Here is an 18763-nt window from a genome sequence, read left to right on the forward strand (position 1 = left end):
GCAAATCGAGGAAGTCCACCAATTCTCTCGACACGCATCCCAATGAAAAGCAAGCTCCATGAATCCACGCACGATGCTCACCTAACCATGGCTAAGGCAAGACAAGAGTTATATGACCACCAAATCCGAATTCTAAAGATGAAAGAGGCATACTCAACCTTTCAAAACCCAAAGGAGATGAACCTTGCCCTAAGCGGTGTTGTACCTGCAATCTCCTGCACCCATGAATTCATACAAGCATGCATATACATATACATATTCAATGAAGACGTTAGCTCAAGATTTATCACAAGGGTTAGGAACAATTACATTTACACGAGAATCGATGCAAAAGCACAATAATAAGTATGCACAGTTATTAATATTATCTAAACTACACATTTCACCATGGTTAACCTACCATTCAAGAATGCCACATAGGGAGTCAATCAAGGTTAAACGGGTTTTAAAAGTCCGACTAGGGTATGGGCATTACATGTTTTATTTTTCCTATGAATAGAGATGATGATATTTATGTTTTGGAGTTTTATTTATTCCTTTGTTGAGCCCTTTGTATCTCCTTTTCCTCAGAATACCTATTGTGAGTTTTGGGCTTCCTATATCTTGTGGGAGCCTTTTTCCAACTCTCTGTGTCATTATATAACTGGTTGTGAAGATTTTACTCTCATTATTGTCTGGCCCTTTAGATTTTGATTGTTGTTTCATATCTAATCGCAGTGTTTCCAACATCATTAGTAGTCTCTGTGATTTTCTAGCCTTGTCACAAATTTTGTTGTCTACCGCCATCTGGTACCGTACTAATGCCATACTTGTGTACCGTACTAGTATCATACTAGCTTACCATTTGGTACCGTACTAGTATACCATACTAATGTAATACTATTATAATGTACTAGTACCATACTATCTTACCATTTGGTACCATACTTTTCTACCATCATACCACCTAGTACGTCCAGAATGTTTGTCGTTAGGCAAGTCAGGTTTTAGCTTGTTTGAGTGCATCTTTGGTCTGTGTGAGTACTCCAGAGGCTTGTGCATTATGTATTACATTTTTCAGAGTTTATTATGATGTTTTTTGATCCCTTATGTTGTTTCATGTTCTCCGGTAAGAAGGTTCATGCCTTACAGATAAGGTGAATCCTATGCGATTTGACACTCCGAGGAGAGGGAGAATGCCTCGTTGTTGAGGGATTGATTTTATGACTCCAGTGGGATATGCTATGCCTCACTGTTGATTATTTGATGTTAGTTGGACATTTTTTATGTTTTTCATCCATGATTGGCTTATTTTGATTTTGCATTTGTGAAGATCTCCTTCTTTGAGTTGACCCTTGAGTCCTTGTTGCTTAGTTTGTATTCAGTTGATGTTGTGGCTATTGTACCTTCTTGAAATTTAATGATGGTGTTATTTGTTAATTTTATTTGTATCTTTACATTATGGCCTTGGTTCATGGATGGGGTAGTGGGCTTTTTCATGTGTTGGTTCTAGGTTGTGATTACTAGACCTCTAGGAGGGGGGGTCTAAACCTAGGATACCACATGAAGAGTTGATGGTATAATTTCAAGTGATAATATAATAATAATTGATTAGAGGGTTTGGTATTAGGAATACATATAATTAAGATAAAGAATATGATTTGGTATGCCCCAATTGGATGGACCCAGGGAGATTTTTTTGGGATCCTAGATTGGGAAGACCGTTGGAGTGGTATAACCGGTCTTCCTTGAGTTACTCCAAGGTGGAGATGGATGCCACATGAGGTTAGCATGTGATGAAATTCTACCCCACATGTATCCATTGTCCATATGTCTTGAATTATTGATTTGCCTCTGGAGGATGATTGCATTGATTTAGCCACTTGTTGTACTTTGGTATTGTATCCTTGTATTTGGATCTCGTGGAGTCATGTTGTATCCTTTGGTTGATAGGTGTCATCTTAGGTATCGAGTGTGAGTTGGAGCCTTTTCATCTCCTAGCACGGGGGTGGTTCCTTCATTGGTTTCACATGGTCGAGCGGTTGATTTCCTTCTTCCATTGGGATACTCTCCTTGGTATTGCGTGCGTGGTTGGATTCTTCATGAGATTGTACTTTGGAACTGATTTTCTATGTTCATGAAAAGAAGACATTGCATCATAATGAAATGTATATGTAAAATAAATTATGTAATCTTATATTGTACTATCATGTATTTGAGAAGGAAGTTTTAATAGGACTTGATGTTGGAATTAGGTATATATCTATGGTAATTGCATGATGTAGTAGATTCTTGTATGAGTTAAAAAGTAATCATGTAAATGGATTAGTTAATTTGTATTTGAGTTGTATTACATTCATGTGATGGATAGTATTATGTTATGCTATAGAATGAATAATAGTAAAATGGAATGGGTAACATAGATCTATACTTGAGTAACTAGGTGATGATTGACTCTAAATGATTAAATAATTTGTATAATGTTATAATAAAGTATTCTATGTGTTGGAACTTTGCATAGTAGATATTGATGATTTGACTATGTAAGAGATTATGTCTCTTTGTATTAGGTATCCTTATTTAATTGTAGATAAAATTGTAGCAAAATTTAATGAAGAGAGTAGGTGAAACTTTCTTTGAATATTCCTTGATGTGTTAGTTGTTCGCAATGTAATATGAATATATGAGTTCTATGTGGAAGTGGAATGAAATAGCTTTACACATTTGTGTTGCATTTGCATTGAAAGTTGGTATCATGCTATGTTGTCACATGGAGTGAATGATAGAAAGGATAGTGGTGGTTTCTTGAATCCTAGGTGAATTGGGTAAGTAACTCTATGATGAATTATGATAAAGGAAATAAGATTATGTACTTACGTTACTTGTAATATTAAGCCTTTAGGATGTGATGTAGCAATAGAGACTATGAGCTTGTTCTATGTACTTCTATGTATTAGGTCTTGACGGAAAAGAAACAATGATCTTGTAATAAGATGAGACATTTTAATTTGATTCATATCAAAGAGATGTTCATGCTGATAGGATTGAGATACTATATTTAAATGATCAGATTATGTTTCTGATATTAAATACGATTCTTGAAATTTTTTAGTATTATGGTATCCTATTTGAAGGATAATTGGTTCTTATTATTATAACCTTGCATATGAATATGGATAGTATTCTTGATGAGATTTATATTGATTGCGACTAAGGAAATAAACAAGCATTTAGATTCATGATGCATTAAGCGATTGTTGAATCAAGATGCTACTTAAGACACATTTGATTAGTGTTTTTAAAAGAACTTAAGGAAATGCAATGTGATGGGTTATGAATATGTATTAATGTTAATCTAGTTGCATGGAAAGTAATTGGTTAGATGAATGGTAGGTTATGATCTTCTAGATAAGTGTTATGTTTAGATGATGAGAAGTAGTGACATTAATATACCCTAGGGAGTAGTTTTGTCTGCAAGAGTATGTTTGGAGATAAGTTGATACTTAAATGAATTTATCCGCTTGCGTAATTTATTTTTATGGTTATGTACATGTTTTTTCATGAGATCTTGCAAATATTTAATGTTGCATTAATGTATGATGATGATAACTTAGAGTAATGGATGTTTTTAAATTTTATTTTTTTTATCTCCATTGTTAGTAGATTTTAGGTTATTCCTTTAGGGTATTTTGGCAGGCATTACAATTATACTCAGTCGAGTAACTTATTGACCATTAAAATACATGGATTTATTTATGTCTATCTACCATATCCTTGTATTGATCTTGCTTGTTTCTTAAATGAATTATAATAAATAAAAATGCATTAATCATACTAGGCATGCACCAAGATTCCATCTTGCATATCAAATTCTTCTTGCTAAGCAATTCGTACAGGGTCAGATATTCTTGATTGACTAAGAATTCCAGAGAAGCATATGCTTCTAGGTTGGGTGGAAAAGCACTTGAAACTTGTTCTTGTCTTCATTCGAAGGATTGAATTGAAGATAGCTAAAGGTGTTGGCATTTTGGTGCATTTTGTATGACTGGTGAATGAAATATTTTTCATTGTTGGCAACATCATATTTTAAGTCTTCATAGTCCATCGGCAAAGAAGTAAAGGATAAGTAGTAAAGAATAAGAGTTCTTATTCCTATTGGTAGTGAGTAGATTGGTATACAAAGGTTAACCAACTAAATAGAGTATAGACCAACTAAGTAATGTGTAGACAGGGTAAGTAGTGTGAGTAGATCGACACACAGGTCAACTGGCTAAGCAATGAACAGATCAACACATAGGAGGTTAATTGGCTAAGTAGATAAGAGACTGGTATATAAGAGGTAACTAGTTATATAGAATTGATTAGTACTCCAACATAATAGGAGTCTCAACTGACAGACCAGGAAACATCCTCTTGACATCCAGTTAAACTGGCAGTCTTCTCCAGTCAACCAATGGAATTATCGACATGAACGACTGTCTTGACCGATATTCTTGGAATGATTTCTGCAAAGTAATTTAAGGTGCAATAACATAATTTTGAAGCTAATGTTTTGGAGGGAAATTTAGCGCCATAACCAAAGGCAAATATATTCACACAATTCATTATGATTAAGTTGTTGTTCATGTGATAAGAGATTAGTGAAAGTGAACATAGGGGGAGCATAATAGAGTATAATAGATATAGGTATGAATCAGTGAAGCCGATACCGATCATTTGAATAGAGTATGCAGAATAGATCTATGAGACATAGGTAGTGTCATCAAATAGATCAGTCATCTTTGTTGCCTTCTCATAATTGCAACATTATAAATCCCTTAACAGGGTGAACCTTAACCAACTCTTCATGTAAAATCTCTTAATAGAGTCACTTCAATATGAAGTTGTAAAATCCTCTAGCAAGGTGAACTTTAACAGATTCTAAGGTATTATTAACCAGATACTAGTCACTCCTAACAGGGTGATGTTCTCAGAAAGAATAGATTGTAAGCTCTTAACAGGACATATTTCTTCGCTGTAGTAAGAGAGAATGTGGGTTATCCCCACCATGGTTTTCTCCCTCTAATTGAGGGTTTCCACATATAGTTACCCATTTTGTGTGATAATTATGTGTGCCTGCAAATCTCTTTTCTATGATGTTATTTGCTTTCATGATTTACACAATGTTTAAGACTATGCAAAGGATAGTTGCAGATCGATTATTTTGATTGGTTGAATTATGAGTAAATTTCTTTAACTGATTCCCCCCCTCTCAGTCACCGATTAAATACTAACAATTGGTATCAGAGCTCTGGTCCTCTAGAGTAAAGCTTGACAACTTGAGTAAAATGATCGTGGAAGAATACCAGTATCAAAAGAAGATTGATGAAGCAAATGAAATTATTGCTCAACTGAAAGAGAGACTGAGAAAATTTCTTGCTAAGAGAAAGGAACTAGCTCAAAAACTAAATGAGAGTCAGGATATTATAGATCAACTCTCTGAACAAAGTGGATTTGAAGAAGAAGAAGAAGCAGTCTCAGAACTCATGGAAGAGGAACAAGAAGCTGACTGAAGAAATCACACATTTCAAAAGAGAACATGAAAGTTAGGCCCTGAGAATGACTGAGATACTAGAAGCCAACATAAGTGCTGATGAAAGAAAGAGAGAGGCAGAAGAAGCTTTGTAAAAAGCTGAAAGAGCCAGGAGGCTTGCTGAAGATGCCCTGAGAGAAAATGATGCAATCATGATTGAAAAATATGAAGAGATCCGAATTCTTACTGAGGAGAATGAATACATACAAAAGCATTTGCATGACAACACAGAGGAAAAGGAGAAGATGATGAAAGAGATTGAACAACTCAAGAGTGAGTTGAAAGCTGCAAATAAGAGAAATGAGAAGTTGAGGAAATTCAATGAAAGCTCTGAGAAGATAGATGAACAATTGAAAGCTCAGAGAAGAACAAAGGAAACAACTGGTATTGGTTACTCTAGTACAGGTCCTATGGAAATTGGAGAATCATCTAAATCCAAAAAGATGAAGGATGATAAAAGGAACCATTCAGAAGTGAAAGGTATGAAGTTTTCTAAATCTTCTTGTAATCATTCTGGTAAACCGGGTCATAAGTCTTATGACTATAGAAATAAACCAGTTAGTCAAAAGAAGATTTTCACCTTTGATGGTTACTACCATAATTGTCATATGTGATGGTATGATGAAAGAATAAGTATTTGGTAGAATACTGAGAGGGGGGAGGTGTGAATCAGTATATTGAAAAAGTGATACAAACTCCCAAACTCAAAAATAAACTTATCAACAAATAACTCTGTCAAGATAATATCTCAAAGATTACCAACATCAACCAGTATCAATCGGTTTGACTGTTATGACAACTTAATAGTAAACAACTTCAATCTTGTAAACATAAAAAATGCTTAATCATATGTCAACATATTCATCTCTCAATGCTTCCAGTTATCACGCCATATTAGAATAGTTAAGTAGTTAATCAAATCAACAAATAAGATCATAACCACAAAAGCATCCACCACTTGATACAAATATTTATACATGGAAAACCCAAATAGGTAAAAACCATGGTGAGATGAGACTCACAAGGATAGCTATCTGAACTCTTCTGAAGTTTGCCCTGTTAGGAGCCAATCTTTTTAAAGCTTTTACAATAAGTCTTGTTAAGAACTAATTCCGGTTAGGAATCACCCAGTTAAGGGCTTTACAACTATGCCTTTATGAAAAGCACAATACCCTATTAGGAGTAACCTCGCTGGAGGATTTGAGAATCCAAATTAATGGAATACCTTGTTAGATGATTTAGAAAGTAACCAAGCTTGTTAGAGCTTACCTGGTTAGGGGATTTCAATTTCTATTGTAATTGTTAGAAAACAACAGGTTTTCTTGATCTATCTGAATAGCACTACATCTGCTTGATCAGATCCTTCTTAAGCTTCAATCCACCTTTACTCAAACTACAAATCCATCCACCGGTTAGGCAACCACACACTCAACCGGTTTCTCCCAATCTTGTCACCTTTTCCAACACTCAACAAAACAATATCATTAACCTTAAATACAAATCAACTAGGTGAGTAACACAACAAAAACCTAATTCTCATCATTGAGATTACAAACAAGTCGGTACAATCTTGACCATTAGAAATCATAACAATCTCTTCACATTAATTAAGAAAATTCCAACCGCTCCATGATCACTGCTTCATCGGACTTTGTAACTCATCATGCGTTATGCATTAGATGCAATCCACTTTTCTCCTTTCCAAGATAAGAAACACACCAAATCAATCTAAACTAATCCTCATTCAATGATCACACGTGTCTCCATCATTACCGCTCAACATTAGATCTTAAACCAACAAACTTGATCGGTTAGGGTTTAACAGAAAATAATTAGTAGGGTTTATCGGTTACATAACATAGAAAGGTTTAACTCTTTACACCGGTTCAACTTACAAACTACCATATACTGGTTTACAACATCTTCCTCAAGGTTTATCATACTAGTTACAAGAAAATAGCAATAACAACAATAACATCAACAATATCATGAATACCATTCACTGATTCAATTGACATCAATGACAACATATCATTAATGCAATCTATATGCAAAATGCCAATAATCTAAAAATGCCAACAGTATGGCCACACTACTTATGAGTGTAGATCTCAATCTAGAAGTATGTCAAATAGAATAAGATTCAATGGACATTGCTTTACATGCAATAAGTTTGGACACAAATATGAATAATGCAGGTTCAAGTCAAATGTATCAAGATCACCATTCAAACCGGTTAGTCCTAATAAAAGGAATAATCCGTTGAATGCCACCTATTCCACTTGTGGTAATTTTGGTCATGTTGCAGCAAATTGCATAATGAGAATGGGCTAGAGAAATAATTCAGGACCATGGAGGGCAACTGGTATGGCATGTTTCAATTTCTATAAGATCGGTCACTTAGCCAAAGAGTGTAGGAACCGATCTTGTAACCGGTCTGAAGACAAGAACTGGTTTAGCAAGAAGAAAGAGCAAAATGACCTGAAAGGAAAGAAGACAATTGAAGAAGTCAAAAATGAAATGAAAAAGACATGGATCAAGAAGGAAGAAATAAAAAAAGGAGAACGTCATTCTGAGACCAAGTCATCATCCATTGGTGATGACAGTTCCTCTTCTAACTAGACATACTGATTCCCAGGGGAGCACATATGGTAAGATTATTTTTTAATCCCCTTTACCAATATAAGGTTATGTCTTTCTGCATAGTTGAGATGCATAAAAATTAGCCTAAAGTTCTTATTTGAGAAATATCTTGTAAGTTAATTGTTTGTGTATCGGTAACAAACAATTGGTAAAAGGAAAATCAGTGTACTTTAAGTTGTAAGTTTCAAAACTAACTGTTGTATCATAACACCGATAAATCTCAATGAATAAATAAAGAAAGGTCAATACATTTCATTTACCCTGATTTCTTGTGAACTTTCTCGAGCTCTTATGCGACTAAAGGCGATTGAAAGCTTGCTAGTAATATTTGTGCATAAAGTTCAAGCAGAGTGATAGTGGTGTTTGGTATTTCTGAAGAGAAGGTATTCAAATCCCGTTTGATAAAAAAATATCTGAAGGTCATCATGGCAGTGCCTATATCAAATCCTATGTTGGTTGAAGCTATTAAAGAACCTCAACGTGAATAGAAGCTACATCCAATGAAAGCTGGCGAGATCGACATGACTGGTGCCTTATCATCTGTGCCCTCCGGTGTATTATTGGTTGAAGATATTTACTCCTACATCCATTGCAAGCTTGAAGAACTTGGAGACAAATTCATTTGAAATGAATTTAAAGGGTTATGTATTAATGATTAGTTGAAGGAAGAATATTTACCTCTGAAGACCAAGGGTTTGTCAAATGCAGTTGATTTTCCCGATCAGTTTCATGTCAACTGGGTTAGGTATGTATTAAGTAGAGTACATGATCAATTTTTGTGTTTGGAATCTCAAGTACTGATCAAGATTTTAAAGGATGTGATTTGAAGAGTGATATGGTTTAGCACAACTAGTGAAGAGCTAACTCTAAGAACAATTTCATCAACTGAAGTCACCCGGTTAACCAAATCTCAATGTGATAGTAGAGAAATGACAATCACTCATATTGAGGATGCTGAAGTAAGATTTACTTCTGCAGTGTGGGTTTATAGGGTTTATCAATTAAGCCAGATGAATGTTGTGTCGAGCAGTACCATACATGTTGCCTATCGAATCATTAAAGAGGATTCTACTTATGATATCTATGAGATGATCAGAAGCCAATTTCTGGTAAACATGGAGAGAATCAAGAAGGACAAGAAGCAATCTTTCAAATATGGCTCACTACTAGTATGTATATTTTTCTATCATGCAATTTTTAATCAACCGGTTATTGACTAGCAAAGTAACATAGAAGGGATCTACCTGAGAAGGCTCCTGAGTGATAGTGGTTCCAACATAAACCTCTGGGGTTCGGAACTCTTGATCCTTTCCAACTTTAGCTAAACCAGTGGGTAATATTGTGTCACTATCAGATATACTAGAGAATAAAGACAAAGCTACATCCTTATGTTCTTTAATCTTTAGCAATTCTACTAATGGAACAGTGACTTTCATTTGAGTTAAATCTTGGGCCATATCAAATGTAGAATTATTACATTTTTCAGTACTAACCCTAACCTTTTCTATTCTGAATTGACTCGCCCTTTTCACTGTCTCTGCTCCTTGTACATTACCAACATTTTTATCATCTATTCCTTTAGGTACTTCTTTAACTTGCTCCTCTTTTTCTTGATTGACGTAGGAATAGTAGTAGCACTGCTTGATGCCCCCTTTTTTGTAACTTCTTTTACAAACATAGAGCCTGACTCACCTTGATCAATGTCTCTCTTGGTGCTTCTCAGATTATAGTTATGTTTTGCTTTGGCAATTGCAGCCTTAGTGAGATTTCTAACTTCTTCCTCACTAGGCCTCCTAAGATGAACCTCTTCATCTTCAATTGTTACCACATTCAATGTAGGATGCCAACCTAAAGCTAACTATCCTTGCACTAGCTTTTCACTATCCAGCACATCACTGTATTCACTTTGCACGGATTCCTCATCACTTTCTACGATGGTTTCAAACATATTAATGTCAGGCTCCGCTTCTGGTCTCATAGATTCTTCCAGAGCTTGAGCCACTGCACATTGATGAGGAGAATGTGGTCCATCACAAGCAATACACCAAGGAGTATTTTCTATATTGTGAACAGTTTTCCCTTTCAAAGGATCCGGTGTGTCTTGACTTTGGGCAATTTTGGGCTTCTCAATTTGGGGTTTACCATCCTTCCAATTGGTATTATGTGGCATATCATGTAATCTAGGAGGTCTATCTTGCCAGTTATAATGAGGCTTATCATTTTTGTTAACCTTAGCAGTCAAATCTTTCATAGCAGTAACCAATTTCTCTATTTTATCATCCTCTTTAGTAACTTTGTTAGGTTGCTGTTTGGTTTCCTGCCATAATCTACCATCTGTCCTTCTTCATAATTTTCTAGATGCTTTTCTGTTACTTTCTACATTTATGGCAATTCTAAAAGCATCTCTCAGGTTATGGGGATTTTTATCTCTCAAGATATAGGCCATTTTGGAATCAAATGCATTGTAATATGTATTAAGGCACATATTATCATCTAGCCTCATCACTTGATACAATCTGTGCATGGTTTTCTGGAATCTGGCATTGAAATCAGTGACCATTTCATTTTCAGATTTTCTAATATTGTTGAACTCATTTAGCATGAAGCTCACATTAGTCTTGTCACCATATTGTTCTTGAAAACAATTTTAAAAATCTTCCCATGAACCTATGCTATTTACTGGAAGACCTCTGTACCAATCTCTTGCATCATCAACCAGGGATTGAACAAACAGTTTCATAATAACATCTTCATCTACTATCTCATAATCGTTTATTAGATCCCCAAAATATTTCAGATGTTCCTCAGCACTAATTGCATTGTTCCCAGCAAATTTATGGAGTCTGTCTCTTAACTCAGTGGGAACATGATTTGGATATCCCAGGATCCCATCAAAAAACAATTGCCTATATTGTTCTAGATTGATTGGCCTTCTTTGAAAAGGGGTAATAGCACTATTATTTCCCATGGTCATTTTAGCTTTCAGGATTGGAGATTGAGGTGCTTGGGTGTACTGTTTATTCATGGGTATTTGGCTTACTGAGGCAATATTAGCATGTACTACAGGTTGAGTATTAACCTGAGGAAAGGAAATGTGTTGGGGATTAGGCTTGCTAAGATCTTCTGATGGGAATGTAATAGGGGGAGCCTTTAAGTAATTAATCTTTCTTTTTACTTCCTGATTCGCTGCTTCTAACTCAGCCTTTTCCAGTTCCATTTGGAGGTTTTCCTTTTCCTTCCTCATCCTTTCCATCTCTCTCTCATGTGCTAGAATCCTATGAGAGATCTCTTCTGTAGTTTTAGATTCTACTCCATCATCTACCCATTTATGTTTTCCTTTGTCTAGAGTGGCTTTAGGAAACTGGGAGTCATTAAATACTTCCCTAGTTGGCTGGGCTACTGACTTACAAACTTGTTTAGTTTTGGGGATTAAAATTTCTCTAATCACAGGGCCTTCCTCGTCACTCTTTTCTTTCTCTTTAGCAAGTACTTCAAGATCAGCTATCTGTCTAAGAAGCCTATCTCTTTCCATTAGTTTGGCTTTAACTTCCTTCTCCTTATTTGCCTCCTTTGGGCTCTTAAGGATATTAAATGATGGACTCTTCTATTTAAATCTTCAATCTCTTGTGACACTTTATCCTCATCAGGGAAGTTTTCTTCAGAGTTTGATGCATTAACTTGATCTATGTCTATCAGACTGATGTTCCCATCAATTGTCCTAGGAACAGAGTGCCTAATTGCATTTGAACTGGTTCTATCTTTTGCAGAAACACTAGCATGAGATAGATCTTGATTTAAAATAGGTGCATCATCAATATTTCCAAACAATCCTGAATGGAAACCTAAAATATCATGCTCTGAATCTCTGGAAGATGAATTAGACTTTGCATAGATAGGTTGATCAGGCATCTTACCAGTATTATTGTTTTTCTGCACCCAAGCAACATTTGATGGCTCATGCAACACAGATCTCTTCTGGCCTCTCCGTGACTGTTCTGGCAGACCTTCTTGCAAAGTTTCATAGGGATGTTTCTTCATGAATGATCTTGTGTTTTTTGTTCCTTGCATCTCACTTGTCTTCCTTTTAGAAAATTTGTATCTCACAAGGACTGGTTCAAAAGTAACAGACTCGCCACCCACAAAACTATGGGAAAAATGAAAACAAGCAGTCTTATCCACAAACACACAACAATTTTCTTTACAAGTCTTGGCACAGATCTGTGTTTATATCTTTATTATAACTGTCCCCAGCAGAGTTGCCACTTTTGTTGTCTTCAAAATCTGATTCCCTTTAATATCCTTAAAATAATATGATTTAAACTTAGTGCAGAAGAGACATCAAAGATAAGGAAATTCTCAAGACAACATATGACAAGGTTTGATTAAACCTTCTACACTTCGGGCCTACTAAGAGCCCAGGTGGGTATACCTTTATGAATTGAATTCACACTTTCAAACATAGACCCACAACAAACCAGTCCAGAAAACCAGTGGATCTATTCACCTTGAAATCAATTGAAAACAAATAATGGTAATTATACTTAAATTCAACATTTTGATCAACAAAACATGCAATAAAGAACTTCAATCAATACTAGTGCCTTATCCAATGTCACAAAGTCATCTAAACTCAAATAAGACTCCTCAAACAAAACATCTTTATGTTTCCCATTGGCTTGGTTTCTATTAATCCTTGTATATGCCTGACACCTACAAGAATTTACGCATTCCAAATTAATCTATGATCATCAAAATTCAAAGGCTCTTCCAAAAGAGTTTACCGGTATGAGTGATCCCCGCATCTTTAATTTCCCTCCTAAAGAGAAAAGCTAAAGAACACTAAAATTGCTTTGCAATTCCATTCAAACAGAACAACGCTGGATTATTCAGAATGAAAGCAGTAAACAAATTCATGAACACACTTGAAGACAACACAAAGCTTTACTCAAAACCGATGGTCTGTATATTGATATTTAGTTCAAGAAATATTACAAGAAATTTTTGATTCTCCATTGGACATAGAAAAGCTCAGATAAATTTCTGCAGCATTTTCTTACAATTCTTTGCGATCTCTTTTCCTATAGTCCTGGTATCCATTTATAACAACATGGATGCACAAAGCTTTGGAATTCTCGAGGAGAGTTTGTTACAATCATTTCTTTCAAAATAAAGAGGTTACAAGCTTTTCGCAAAAGCCGTTACAAGCTCTTTTTGGCCTCTGTAGTTTCTTCAACAAGCTGATCAGTTGCAACCTCTTCTACCTTTTTAGGGGCACTCTCCAACTATTCTGGATCATGGGTGGCATATTTAATTGTCCACTCACCATACACCTCTTCTGTCGGCCATGAGAAATTAATCACTTTATCTTTAGTCTTAGTCAACTTTTTCCAAGAATTTCTCATTTTGTTGACTTCTGAATTGAGAAAACCATAATGTGACTTAATTTTCTCTATCTCTTGAATTGTCAAAACAAAGAAAGAAGCATCATCTAAATCAATAATTCCTTTAACTCTTGCTGATAATTTAGCTTCCATTTCCTTAAGCCACATTTGTTTGTCCTTTAACTGATCCGGGCTAGCAAAAACTCCTAGGAGCAACTCAAAAACTTGGTCAGTGTATTCCTTCTTGCACAGATTAACCTTCCTATCCACATTATCCACCTCTGCTGCTAATTGTACTAAGATTTTGGCGACATCAGAAGTGGATTTAATGATGGGATTGGCCCTTGCTTCATCGCAGGATACACACATAAACTCTAAATCTTGCTCCCTAGGCCTCCATCTGTCAAAAATAGGCATCAGAATGGCCTTGTCTCTCCTGAGCTCATTCCATATTTCCATAATTTTACCTATATTGTTGTAGAGCAATGAGGCATTTATTGTATCTGCAAAACTGGAAATTGTAGCCTTTACTTTCTCCTCATATTTCTTTGCATATAAGGCCTGAGCCTGTTTCAAATTTTCTAATTCTTGGGGAGTGATTTCAATCACTTGAGAGCTGGAGGGTGTTGGAGATGGTGGAAACTCAATGATAGGGCTGGTAGGTGGAGGTCTTGCAGGAGAAGAGGAAATCATTAGTGTTGAAGACTCACCTTGATGGTATTGTCCAGTCAACTGGCTCTGCAACTTGGCAATGATGCTATCCTTACCCCTTACCTCCTCCTTGGCATTGTTATAAGCCTTCAAAACTATTTCCAGCTTAATTTGGAGGGCCTCTTTCTCTTTGGCTTCCTTCTCTACTACTGCAACACTAAATTTTGCAGTCTCTAAAACAGTGCTAGTAGCTTCTACTACCCCTGTACTCTGCACTCTCTTCACCATCATTCCACCAAGGTAACTTGACCCTGGGGTGTCTTTTCTTTTCTTACTCTCATTTCTCTTGAGAGACCACATGACGAGTGCAGCATTATCCTTATTGAAAGTAACCCCTTCCATAGGTTTAGTCTCTTTTCTCACTGCATCTAATACCAGGGCATCTGCAATATCCCATTCAGGTAAGATAAGCACTCCAGCTTGTGCTACCATATCTCTTCCCTACTTAGGGGTGATGGTTTTGAATTCTTCCATCATCTCTTGCTTTATTTATTCTTCCACCAGGACTGGATCTTTATTAGGCTTCTTAGCCTTTCTTGTTTCACATCTAGCATTATATTTATCTATGTGTTGTTTCCATATAAACTGCATAAATGCTTCTGATGTGACAAAATTGTTATCAGCTAAAAAGGCACTACTTGCCTGTCTTATCTCAGGATCCCACTCCTGGCCTATAAGTTCAGTGGTGGTGATATCCATTTCAGCAGCGACGGGTTCTTCTGGCATTCCTTCCTCCACTTCATCATAAGTGTATGCAATTTCCCCTAGACTACCTAACTGAAGGAATTGCTCAGTTGCTGTTTGCTCATTTCCTATATGGATAGGGGATTGGGATGGGGAATACAAAGGTGTATCTGATTGTACTTCTTTCCCCACCCTTTGCTTCTTTGGGCTCTCTTGGATGTCAATGACATCTTGTATCTTCCTCTTTCCTTTGGAGGTAGAGGGCTCCCCTGTTGTAGGCACCAACACACTATAACTGGATTTCTTATGCAGTGTATAATCACCAGGAGGGATTGCTTTGCTGGAAACTGACCTGCTTAGGATCATTCTGGCTTTCTCAGGGTTGCTCTTGATTACAACTTCCCTCTTCTCCTTCAATGTCTGCATCACATCTTCAAAACAAACAATCAAAAACTTTATTTTCTCTTCCAGTGGGAAAAAGCTAGACAATGGGTCATAGCTGGCATCAAACTGATGCACAAAATCCAAGGCTTTCTTATAAGCCACCCACTTCTCTTTCCTTAGCTCCTGCTCATCTAGATCAAACTCATTTCTGATGAGGCCTACCTCTGCATGCTACCTTCTTCCTAAACATACCATTGAAGAAGTCTTCTAGATCAACACACTTGGACACTGCAATGGACAAATGATAAGGCTTGAGGAAATCCTCAAAGCAATTCCAGCCTCCTTTTGTTATTACAAATTGGTGAGCTATGGTAGCTGCAGGGAAAATAGTCCCTTTGCCCCTGCCTGTCAACTCTGCCTCTTGCAAGCCACTAATTTGTCTAAGGATCTCCGTGATTCCCACTTTGAGAGGGACCTGGTAAGGTAACAAAAATGGGGTGCCCCTGAAACCAAAAACTCTAAAAACTGTGGAGATTGGATACAAATACATGTCACCCCAGTTATGAACAATTTTTATGTTCTTTGTGAATTCTTTTGGTCTTATGAATTCCAGAAGAACTTTGGGGATTCTTGGGTTTTCAGAGTAGAGGAGAGTCTGTATCTTGGATGCAAAATACTTATCAAACTTCAAAAAACTGGCATCCTCTCTGTCCCATGACAACACAGTACTCCATAATTGTACTGGCATTTTTTCTCCTTCCTTCTCCTTAACAAGGTCTAGTCCACTGGCAAAGTAATCACCACCTTTGAAGAGAAAAAGATGCATTAGGAGTGAGTACCATCTGAAAGGCCTATCCACCTTTCCATTCTTGATTCCTATTAATCCTCCATGAATAGCATCAGCAATGAAAGAGGCATAATCAAATGTTATTGCAAGAGAAGGATTCAAAATCTGAGTAATCATTAACAAGTAATGATTCAACATATTTACTTCAACATCTTCTCCCGAAACTTGGCAAAGTTCCCAATACATTCCTTTAGCCCTCAGGGTGAACATACTTAATGAAAAGGGTTCTTGAGTGTTGGGTCCTACAACTGTTAACCCTCCTATTTTCACAAAAAACTCCTTGAGAGGCCCACTCCTGAGATGACTCCTCTGTGCACCGTAAATTTGGGCCAATGATGTGAAATTTATAGGTTCTAAAAAATTGGTGAATTCATTAAGCCCAAAAGCTGTCCTGAACTCTTCAGCATTAATCTCAACAAGGGTTTTCCCATTTACATCCCGAATGCTCCTTGTGACTGGATCATAGTTGAGCGCAATTTGGGTCAGAAAATCTGTGTCCATGAATACCCTTGGGACAACTAATTTCCCGACATCTAATTCCTAGATACAGTTTTGTGGGGCAAGAGAATTTCTCATTCTGAATCCAACTTTAAACAACCCCAACCTAGACAATCCAACCTATGGGTCTCTCAACCAGTTACCCTTTTCATATAATCCTTCTCCTATTTTTAAACGGGGAGTTTTGGGTACTAATTCTTTTGCCTTTGAAGCCTGATTAGTTGACAACGTCAACTGTTCCAAAAAATCATCATAGACACTCCTCTCTGAATAGTTAACTTTACCAGAAAATTCTCTTTTAGGAGCCATTTTGAAAACGTAAGTAATGAATACCACTCCTGAACAATTCTGTGATGAATCAATTATCTTATTTAAAACACTACACAAGAATTGCTACACAAGAATATGAGAGAACCTATTTCTTCGCTTGAAGGAATTTGCTCTACAACTGAACTGACTTGCTCTATACTTGAAGAAAATAACTTGTATCTGCTCTTCTGCAAAATCCTTTAAAAGATATCTTCACCCAGTTGATAGGAAATCAAATTTTGTACTCTGGGCCTTAACTACAACATTGATTCTGCATGCTTCGGTCGTCCCTTCAAAATTGAATTCATACAAGAATTCGTATTTTCGCTCCAATGGGTCACAACGTTCCTACAAGTGTTTCATTTTGCTCTTTCACAATTTCACGAAGCATAACTATCGGGTAGCTTAGTCCTACAAAATAGCGTTGACCGTTCGATCAAAAGAAACTTGATCGAGCGTTAGATTAACTAACAATTTTGGCTTCGCACTGGGTCCCGCTTCTCTATTGGCTATATGATAGCACGTGGCACCCAACCATTAGCCTTGAAACTTCCTTTGCATTCGACTTAATGCTGGCCACATGTCTTCATTTTACTTGCCGGTTCCACCTTGATGGGCCCACACTTTCTTCTTAGACCACGTGTCGCTGGACATGTGGACGACTCTCATGCATTCTTGCTATTTCGAGGGGTATAAAGAACGAGCATCTTACCCTTGCGAAATAGCGTGGGCCGTCGGATCATCTCGTAAGTTGATCAGCATTTAATCATCTAAAAAGGCTCTCGGGAGGGGTGGGCCTGCTGATTCACTATGAACACCTGACATCCAGTCACCTTCGGAGCTGACTTGTCACTCTGTTATATGCCAAAAGGAAACCACAAGGCCCCACTTTCTTCTTAACAGTTGTATCGTCCAGGTCATCATCATGACACGTGGACGGCTCTCATGCATTCTTGCTATTTTGCGGGGTATAAAGAATGAGCATCTTACCCTTGTGAAATAGCGTGGGCCGTCGGATCATCTCTTAAGTTGATTGGCATTTAATCATCTAAAAAGGCTCTCGGGAGGGGTGGGCCCGCTGATTCACTATGAACAACTGGCATCCAGTCACCTTCGGAGCTGACTTGTCACTCTGTTATACACCAAAAGGAAACCACGGGACCCCACTTTCTTCTTAACAGTTGTATCCTCCAGGTCATCATCATCTGCGACCTGACTCACCTTTGGGGCCCGTCTTTTAGCCTTCAATCCCGACCCACTGACTGTTGTGAATTGTGCCACGTGCCACCATTTTACTCGCTGCCAACAACTAGCTGGAGCGTCTATGTGGCGTGCCATGTGGTTTTCACAACTTCGCTGGTTTTAAACTACGCGCAACTTCGCCTAGCGAAATAACGCGAGCTGTGGATCCATCCGCGAGATGCGCACTAGTTACTGGGCCCGACAACTTTAGGAGAAAATATACAAGGCATAAATTTGCCAATTAATTAACATGACCACCTAGGCAAACAACAAGGGGGGACACTTCCCACGACCCCATGACCCATTACTTAAGTGAATAAAGTAACGAAAGATTAGAAACCAGAGGGTTTAAAACAAACACAAGAGGATCTAAAATCAAAAACCCTTAAACCTTGAAGTCTAGAACAAAGCTGAAGCATATGGAATTACACCCTATTCAAAAATTTCAACAAATCACAGCCGATCATGGGAAAAGAAAAGCCCATTTTAATCAGTGATAACACCAGTAAGGGT

The sequence above is a fragment of the Cryptomeria japonica genome, chromosome 8, assembly GCF_030272615.1.
Source record: "Cryptomeria japonica chromosome 8, Sugi_1.0, whole genome shotgun sequence".
Lineage (NCBI taxonomy): Eukaryota > Viridiplantae > Streptophyta > Pinopsida > Cupressales > Cupressaceae > Cryptomeria > Cryptomeria japonica.